This window comes from Cervus canadensis, chromosome X, assembly GCF_019320065.1.
Source record: "Cervus canadensis isolate Bull #8, Minnesota chromosome X, ASM1932006v1, whole genome shotgun sequence".
Classification (NCBI taxonomy): Eukaryota; Metazoa; Chordata; class Mammalia; order Artiodactyla; family Cervidae; genus Cervus; species Cervus canadensis.
This window is the reverse complement of record NC_057419.1, coordinates 106,780,441-106,790,958: the sequence shown is the minus strand read 5'-3', so window position 1 is coordinate 106,790,958 and position 10,518 is coordinate 106,780,441.

Here is a 10,518-nt window from a genome sequence, read left to right as displayed (position 1 = left end):
CAACTCTAGGGACTTCCATGGTGGTCCAGTGGATAGGACTTCACCTTCCAGTGCAGGGGGTGCAGATTCAATCCCTGCTCAGGGAGCCAAGATCCCACATGCTTTGTCATCAAAACAAACAAACATCCCATGAAAGAGAAACAATAGTGTAACAAATTCAAACAGACAAAAAAAAAAAAAAAATAGTCCACATTAAAAAAAAAAAAATCTTCGAAGAAATAACTCTAAAAATAATGATAATCTATAATAGAGTGGTGGGAGTAGGAGTTGTACTTCCCTTCCCTTTGCAGGAGTTATCAATTTCTCATCCTTTTGTCTCTGTTGGTAGGATTCAGGTTAAAGACCATCACACAGGAGTTTTGTCTCTCAGCACTGGCAGCGTGAGGATTATTGAGTCTGCAAGTCTGCCCTTCTGAGATGGGTATTGGCATATTTTTCTATATGTGAACAGGTCATTCAGCTCATGCATGAAGGGGTAATCTTGTGGAATCCTGCTCTGAGCTAATTATATTTTTAAATTGCCCTCATTATAAATTCATGAATGTCAATAAGAATTATTTAAGTACAGTGAAAAACAAAATGGAATGCCAAAGTTATGAGATATCTATCTGTTTGACTACTGGACTGGGAATTGCAAGCACTGTCTTAATTACAGTCCTTTCTCACTATAAAGACATGGGGAAGATTTTTATTTTATTTTTTTAATGAATTAGTTCATGCATTGGGAAATTGAAATCACATCTTTTTCAAAGGATGTAAGGAACATGACTTTCGCTGTGCACTAACTTGAAAAAAATAAAACTGGAAAAAATAAGGAGAAAAACTATAGTTCAACTTTGAATTAAGTGATCATGATGGGGCAGAAAAGACAGGGCAGGAAGAGGTCAGGACAAACTCATTGCTGGGGCCGATTCTTGGGCACTGGGGCCTGACCTGAGTGTGAATCCTTACTCTGCAGGTTTGCACACAGTAACGAATAATCCTTCTTCTTTTGCCTCCTTTGATCAATTAAAATACCAGTGTTTAACTTTTAAGGATTAGATAAACATAATGATTAACATGGTCCCTGATCTACACAGTTCACTTCAATTCAGTCGCTCAGTCGTGTCCGACTCTTTGCGACCCAATGAATTGCAGCACGCCAGGCCTCCCTGTCCATCACCAACTCCCGGAGTCGACTCAAACTCATGCCCATCAAGTCGGTGATGCCATCCAGCCATCTCATCCTCTGTCATCCCCTCCTCCTCCTGCCCCCAATCCCTCCCAGCATCAGGGTCTTTTCCAATGAGTCAACTCTTTGCACGAAGTGGCCAAAGTACTGGAGTTTCAGCTTCAGCATCAGTCCTTCCAATGAACACCCAGGACTGATCTCCTTTAGGATGGACTGGGTGGATCTCCTTGCAGTCCAAGGGACTCTCAAGAGTCTTCTCTAACACCACAGTTCAAAAGCAGGGTGCTACCAAAGAATGTCCCTCCTTGAGTGCCTTTCTTATTTCTCACAGCCATTGTGCTAAAATTTACAAGCTGCCAGACAAAATGTATCTGTTTAGATCTGGGTATATTACAGGGAACTGCCCAAGAGTATTTAAATTAGTGGCATTATTACACAGTGACTTAAGACAGACTTAAGAATTGCAAGATTGGATTTCTTGGCCAAGAGATTTATTACTGGCATTCAATGGATTTGGGGAGGGAAATGTTCTTGAAAAACCACAGCTAACTTAAAAATTAATGTCAAAAGCAATTTTTCCCTAAGAAAAAAATGATAAAGGATATATGAAAATCATATCTGAGTGGGCAGTCATAGCAGCCAGCCCTCTAGGGCTGACAAAAGGAAAGGCTGCAATTTCTCAATGCCTGGATCATCATCTGTAACAAGGGCAAGGTGGACTATCCCATGTGGTGAGGAAGAGACCAAAAGCTCCAGCTGGCTGAGAATGTCTATGCAAAGGAAACGGCCCAAACCCATTTGACCCCACCTCTAAATGCCCAGCTGAATAGATAACCAAAAAGGGCCTACTGTATAACAAAGGGGACTATAAACAAGAACAACAACAACAACAAAAAAAAAAAACAAAGGGAACTATATGAAATATTTTATAATAACTTATAAGGGAATAGAACCTGAAAGAATAGATATATATATATGTGTACCTATAACTGAATCACTTTGCTGTATACCTGAAAGTTACACAACACTGTGAAGCAACTACACTTCAATTTAAAAAATAAATGAATGAATGAATGAGTGAATACCCAGTTGAAGGTACTGTTTAAAAGTGGCTTTGGGGAAAATCTTTGACGTTCTCCACATCAGTGCTTGCCTGATGAATTTGATAGTGCTAAATTACATTTTACTGAAGTGATGTAAAAGCCAAATCACAAGCATTTCACGTAAAAGAAAAAAAAAAAAAAAAAGGAAACACTGTGCAAGGCAAATGAATAGAAATACTCCACAAGTTCAAGGCTTGAGCTGTTTACAAACTGCAAGCTGAAGAAGTTGAGCCAGTGGCTGTCATTCACCAATGAGCACCCTATCTGTATCACCTGTCAAGGTCCTGATTGTTTGCTGCTGCTTCTGCTGCTTTTGCTGCTGCTGCTGCTAAGTTGCTTCAGTCGTGTCCGACTCTGTACGACCCCATAGATGGCAGACCACCAGGCTCCCCCGTCCCTGGGATTCTCCAGGCAAGAACAATGGAGTGGGTTGCCATTTCCTTCTCCAATGCATGAAAGTGAAAAGTGAAAGCGAAGTCGCTCAGTTATGTCCAACTCTTTGCGACCCCATGGACTGCAGGAGGCTCCTCCATCCATGAGATCCTCCAGATATTTCGCTCTATCTTCCCCAAAATCAAGTAAGAAAGCCAAAGGCTTATTAAATTCCCCAAATTGATATAGCTAAAAGGGGCAGAGGGATCCTAACCTAGTGTGTTCTGATTCCAAAATCTGTTTTTGCCAATGTACCACCCAATGAACATTTGTTTTTTGAACAATGGCTTAAGAGTACCACATTAAAGACTCCGTGTTTCAAGACATATAACTATTAGAGTATAAAATATGATAGAAGGTTTTTTAACAAGCATTTCCTTTAGATTTTTGTTCTTTGGCTTTCAAATGTTTTTTAAATGAAGGGTTCAAAAATTATACATGCATTCAATGGTGCTTAAAATGCTGCTCTGAGTGAAGTCTCACAATGCCTTTCACCAAAGAGAAAGCATTGCTCTAGAAGAATTATCAGGGTTCCTAATTTCTTTTTTGTCTCCCCATGAATGCTCTCAAATTTTCATAGAAATTTGAACTTTAAGAAAACACAGTGTTTCTCACTGCTCTCAACACCCCCATCCCTACCACTAGCCGCCCATGAAAAATAATCTTCAACTTTGGTACAAAAGATTTAACGGTAAGATTGTGAATAGTAATACTGGAACCAGAGCTTATGAGAAGGAAACAAAATAGCTTGTCATGTTTAACTGTGATTACATATCATTTCAGTGAGTGCAAGGACTGGATTATTTAAAAAGTTTAAGAAGGTTTTCTTTCATACCATCATGAAATGGAGGACTGGAAATCATCAGTCACTGAAACTTATCTTAAACCTTAACAACTTCCTATATCTTTAAATTGAAATTTATGAACTCTGGCTAAATCTTATTATAATTCATTAGATAAAGCTTGATTTAAGATATATAACATTAAAATGGCAAAAATAGAAAGGGAAAGATATTTGGGGTTGGGGGACAGGGAAGATAGATGAAGAGAAGCAAAAGCATCTGTTACCTATTCATTCTATTCCTGATTCCCAAAGATGCATGAGGATCATTCCTGGGTCATACCATTCCCCTCACGGATGCATCCTGCTATCTTATTTTTATTCCTGCCCCATACCTTTTGTACTCTTTGGCTCTCACTGTAGAAAGGCCCTTTGAGACCATCTCTTACTGGGACCAGTCTGGAGAAAAGGTACAAAAAAAAGTTCACAGGACTGGTTCATGGCAAAGTCACGATTACTATCATGTCTCACCATTCCCATTCCCTAGTCTTTTAAACATTTCATAATTAATTAAATAGTACAATCAATTCTTTATGAAGTCTTTAGTAAAGTTGTAAACAAGAAACAACTACCATGGAAGGATTTTGACCAAAACTAAAAATGGAAAAGATTTCTCTGTGTGTGAAATTGTTGTTTATAACAGCAGGTCTAAAACTGTTCTCAAGTTTTGCATTTGAATATGATCTTATTAAAATAGTTTATCTTAATATTTATATTATAGTTATGAGGTAGATATCTTTAGTCATGAGAGCAATGTTTTACTAATAAACTTTGTATCTCAGTATCTGTACATATAAACCTACTATATCCTTGATTACAAAGAAATTGAGGCTATAAGATGACCCCCCTATTTCAGTGCCTTGACCATCAAAGGATTCCTGTCTCACTGACTATGACTAGAAAAATGGGTTCTTAAGGAAAGTACCAAGGAAATATTCAAAAATGCCTCCAGGCCTCGCCTTCAAGTCTCTTGCAGTTCCTGACTCTCTAGGCTTTATATCTGGATTCTCCTTGTCATTTCCCTCCACTTGGATGTGGCAGCCTAGCTCAGGTGAGTTAACAATACTAAAAAGCAAGAAATGTGACACTCTATAATATGGTCTCTGGTAAATGACCCACATCATATCCAAGAGAACATAAACATGAGTTCAGCACTGCCAGGGCATCCCCCAAAATGTTTCTGAACTACAGAAAGTAGTACCAATTCTAGTAGCTTCTTTTGCCATATGGTATGCTGTCAAAGTGCTGTACTCAATATGTCAGCAAATTTGGAAAAATTAGCAATGGCCACAAGACAGGAAGAGATCAGTTTTCATTTCAATCACAAAGAAGGGCAATATCAAAGAATGTAAGAGCTACCATACAATTGTGCTCATTTCAGATGCTAGCAAGGTAATGCTCAAAATCCTTCAAGCTAGACTTCAACAGTATGTGAACTGAGAACTTCAAGATATTTAAGCTGGATTTAGAAAAGGCAGAAATACCAGAGATCAAAATGCCAACAACTGTTCAATCATAGACAAAAGAATTCCAGAAAAACATTTACTTCTTCTTCATTGACTACATTAAAGCCTTTGACCATGTAGATCACAACAAACTGTGGAAAATTCTTAAAGAGATGGGAAAACGAGACCACCTGACCTGCCTACTGAGAAACTTGTATGCAGGTCAAGAAGCAACAATTAGACCTGGACATGGAACAACAGACTGGTTCAAAATTGGGAAAGGAGTATGTCCAGTCTGTACACTGTCACCCTGCCTATTTAACTTATATGCAGAGTACATCATGCGAAATGCTAGCTGGATGAATCACAAGCTGGAATCAAGACTGTCAGGAGAAATGTCAACAACCTTAGATATGCAGATGATAGCATTCTAATGGCAGAAAGTGAAGAAGAACTAGAGTCACTTGATGAGGGTGACAGAAGAGAGTGAAAAAGCTGGCTTAAAACTCAGCATTCAAAAAACTAAGATCATGGCATCTGGCCCCATCACTTTGTGGCAAATAGAAGGGGAAAAAGTGGAGGCAGTGACAGGTTTTATTTTCTTGGACTCCAAAATCACTGCGGATGATGACAGCAGCCATGAAATTAAGACACTTGGTCCTTTGAAGAAAAGCCATGGCAAACCTTGAAGGCATATTAAAAATCAGAGATATCACTTTGTTGACAAAGATCTGCATAGTCTAAGATATGATTTTTTTTTCCAGTAGTCATATATGGATGTGAGAGTTGGACCCTAAAGAAGGCTTAGAGCTGAAGAATTTATACTTTCAAACTATGGTGTTGGAGAAGACTCTTGAAAGTGCCTTGGACTGCAAGGAGTTGAAATCAGTCAACCCTAAAGGAAATCAACCCTGTGTATTCATTGGAAGGACTGATGCTGAAGCTGAAGCTCCAATACTTTGGCCACCTGATGGGAAGACCCAACTCCTTGGAAAAGACCCTGATGCTGGGAAAGATTGAAGGCAGGAGGAGAAGGGGACACCAGAGGATGAGATGGTTGGATGGCAATATCAACTCAATGGACATGAGTCTAAGCAAACTCTGGGACATAGTGAAGGACAGGGAAGCATGGTGTGCTGCTGTCCATGGGGTCACAAAGAGTCAGACTCAACAAGTAAACAACACAACAAAAGTATGGAAAGAGCAAAGGATTAAGTATCATAACTTTTCTTCAAGTTCCTATTTTGTGACCTCAGTCTTCCTCTTTCTATTACATGCTTCTAACTTGTAAAATAAGAAATGTGACTGGTTCAAAAATTCTCAATCCTAGCTATTAATTAATATTCCAAGGATATTTTTAACATACAGACTCTTAGCAGCCATATTTCATCTATTAAGTCATAATACCAGGTTCTGGACTTAGGAAATTTCTAATTTGTAAAGCACCCCTAAGGGCTTGATGGACATGAGTTTGAGCAAGCTTGAGGAGATGGTGAAGAATGGTGAAGCCTGGCATGCTACCATCCATGGGGCTGCAAAGAGTTGGACACGACTGAGCAACTGAACAACGAGGGACTTGTATACTCATTCAGTATAGGACTTCATTGCATTCAGCATTCTCTACAGTCCTCTCCAGATTTATAACTTTCTCACATATTTTTGGGGAATTAGCAGATATTAATAGCAATAGAGTTTATTCAAGCTTTGCTATGTTGATCACTTCAAAGTCATCTGAGAGATCTTTAAGACTTAAAGACTCCACAATTTAGATTCCACATATAAGTGAGATCATGCAGCTTTTTTCTTTCTGTGACTGCCTGGTTTCACTCAGTATAATGTCCTCCAGATTCATCCATATTTTGTAAGTGTCAGTATCTCCCTATTAAAGCTGAATAATATTCCACTGAATGTACATTTGTGTGTGTGTGTTTGATATTTTCTTTATTACATAGGTTGTTTCCATATCTTGGGCTTCTCTCATAACTCAGTTGGTAAAGAATCTGCCTGCATTATAGGAGATGCTGGTTCGATTTCTGGGTCGGGAAGATCCCCTGGAGAAGGGATAGGCTACCCACTCCAGTATTCTTAGGCTTCTCTTTTGGCTCAGCTGGTTAAGAATCTGCCTGTAATGTGGGATACCTGCATTTTGATCCCTGGGTTGGGACGATACCCTGGAGAACAGAAGGGTTACCCACTCCAGTATTCTAGCCTGGAGAATTCCATGGACTGTATAGTCCATGGGGTCTCAAAGAGTCAGACATGACTGAATGACTTTCACAGCCGTATCTCGGCTATTGTGAATAATGCTACAACAAACATGGGAGTACAGATATCTCCTTGAACTGCTGATTTCATTTTCCTTGACTATATATATGCAGAAGAGGGATTGCTGGGTCATATGGGTTATTTTTTGAGGAACCTGTATACTGATTTCCATAGTGGCCGTACCAATTTACATTACTACCCAACAGGGCACAAGGCTTCCTTTTTCTCCATGCCCTCACCAAAACTTACCTTTTATTATTATTTTTAATAATAAACATCCTATGAAGAGTGAACTCATAGCTCGTGTTTTTGATTTGCATTTTCCCAAGTGATAAGTGGAAGTGAGAAATAGATTAAAGGGATTAGATCTGATAGACAGAGTGCCTGATGAACTATGGATGGAGGTTCATGACATTGTATAGGAAACAGGGATCAAGACCGTCCCCAAAAAAAGAAACATAAAAAAGCAAAATGGCTATCTAAAGAGGCCTTACAAATAGCTGTGGAAAGAGAAGCAAAAAGCAAAGGAGAAAAGGAAAGATATACCCATTTGAACGCAAAGTTCCAAATAATAGCAAGGAGAGATAAGAAAGCCTTCCTTAGTGATCAATGCAAAGAAATAGAGGAAAACAATAGAGTGGAAAAGACTAGAGATCCCTTCAAGAAAATTAGATATCAAGGGAACATTTCATGCAAAAATGGGAACAATAAAGGACAGAAATGGTATGGATTTAACAGAAGCAGAAGATATTAAGAAGAGGTGGCAAGAATACACAGAAGAACTATACAAAAAATGTCAGGGAACGTTTAACAGGAGGATTCCTGTGTGCTGTTTTCTGTCTCTCATAAATCCTCTGTTCCTTATCAGTTCCTGGTAACAGGAATGAGTGGAACGGCACGCTGAGGACTGAGGTCATAGGATGAGACACATGCATGGATTTCCTTCAGTAAACATTATCCTTACGACAAAACTGCTTAGTCATGGCCCTCTTTCTTGAGATATGGATTGTCTTCCGACCTTATGACCATTGTTAGTTCCTTGTTCCCTTGATAACGGTTGCTATACGTTTGGTTTTCTGATCTTTATCATTGTCAAAAGAAATTCCTTGTACAACAGCCTATATATACTCACAGAAAGATCATTTAAAAACCCTTGCTCCACAAGAGACTTGGGTCCCCGTGTCTTTCTTTCTTTCTGTCTCTCTCTCTCTACCTCCGGCTAATTCTCTGGAGCATGGAAACCTGCCGAGCTCACTCTCCTGCCTGGGCTTTCAAGACCTCTTCGAGAGGGTGCCCTGTGCCTCCACGAATGGTGCAAGCCCTGTCTGAAGTCTTTATTGGTTCTCTGCATAACCCAGAGAATATTAGCTTCTTTCTCTCTTTCACTTTCTTATCGTCAACTCTGGATCACCAGGTTCCGGTCTATTTGCATAAGCATATTGTCACCGTGCTTATGTAACTTATATGCAGAGTACATCATGAGAAATGTTGGGGTGGATGAAGCAGAAGCTGGAATCAAGATTGCTGGGAGAAATATGAATAACTTCAGATATGCAGATGACAACGCCCTTATGGCAGAAAGTGAAGAACTAAAGAGCCTCTTGATGAAAGTGATAGAGGAGAGGGTTGGCTTAAAGCTCACATTCAGAAAACTAAGTTCATGGCATCTGGTCCCATCACTTCATGGCAAATAAATGGGGAAACAGTGGAGACTGTGACAGACTTTAATTTTTTGAGTTCCAGAATCCCTGCAGTTGGTTACTGCAGCCATGAAATTAAAAGACACTTGCTCCTTAGAGAAAAGCTATGACAAACCTAGACAGCGTATTAAAAAGCAGAGACATTGCTTCATCAACAAAGGTCTGTCTAGTCAAGGCTATGGTTTTTCCAGTAGTCATGACCATAAAGAAAGCTGAGTGCCAAAGAATTGATGCTTTTAAAATGTGGTGTTGGAGAAGACTTTTGGGAGTCCCTTGGACTGCAAGGAGATCAAACCAGTCAATCCTAAAGGAAATCAGTCCTGAATATTCCGTGGAAGAACTGATGCTGAAGCTGAAGCTCCAATACTTTGGCCACCTGATGCAAAGAACTGACACATTGAAAAAGACCCTGATGCTGGGAAAGATTGAAGGCAGGAGGAGAAGGGGATGGCAGAGATTGAGATGGTTGGGTGACATCACTGACTCAAAGGATATGAGTTTGTGTAAACCCCGGGAATTGGTGGTGGACAGAGAGGCCTGGTGTGCTGCAGTCCATGGGGTCGCAAAAAGTAGGACACGACTGAGTGACCGAACTGAAATAAACTGAATGATGAGTGATGTTAAGCATCTTTTCATATGCTTGTTCACCATTTGTTCATCTTATTTGTGAAAACAACTATTGAGGTCCTTTGTTCATTTTTATTTATTTTGCTATTGAGCTGTATGAGTTCCTTATATATTCTGGATATTAATCCCTTTTCAATACATAGTTTGCAAGTATTTCCTCCCATTCCATAGGTTGCCTTTTCATTTTGTTGTTTCCTTTGCTGTACAGAAGATGCTTAGTTTGATCCTGCTTATGCTTTTGGTGCTACAACCAAAAAATCATTGCCAAGACCAACATCAAGGAGATTTTCCTCTATATTTTCTTCTAGATTTAGTTTTGGGTCTTACATGTAAGTCTTTAATCTATTTTGAGGTTTCTTTTGTGAGTAGTATAGGAAATTGGACCACTATATATTTCTTCTGCATCCAAATATCCAATTTTACCAAAACTATTTATTTGAAGACCAGGGAAGATGGCTCAGATGGTAAAGAATCTGCCTGCAATGCAAGAAACATGGGTTCAATCCCTGGGTAGGGAAAATCCCCTGGAGAAGGGAACAGCAACCTACTCCAGTATTATTGTCTGGAGAATTACATGGACAGTGGAGCCTGACGGGCTATAGTCCACAGAGAGGACTGAGTGACTAACACTTTCACTTTTCATTTATTTGAAGAGATTGTCTTTTCCTTTTATGTGTTCCTGGCACTCTTGTCAAAAATTATATATGTGTGTTTATTTAATATTTTTAAAATATCCATACCCAAAACTACCTATATTCAATAATCTATGATAAGCTGTAATGGAAAATACAAAAATTAATATATATATATATATATTCATTTGTGAATCACTTTGCTATACAGCATAAATTAATATATTGTAAATTAACTATATTTCAGTAATTTATTTTTTTTTTCTTTTTTGTTCCTCTAATATTCAAAAGTACTAAATGCT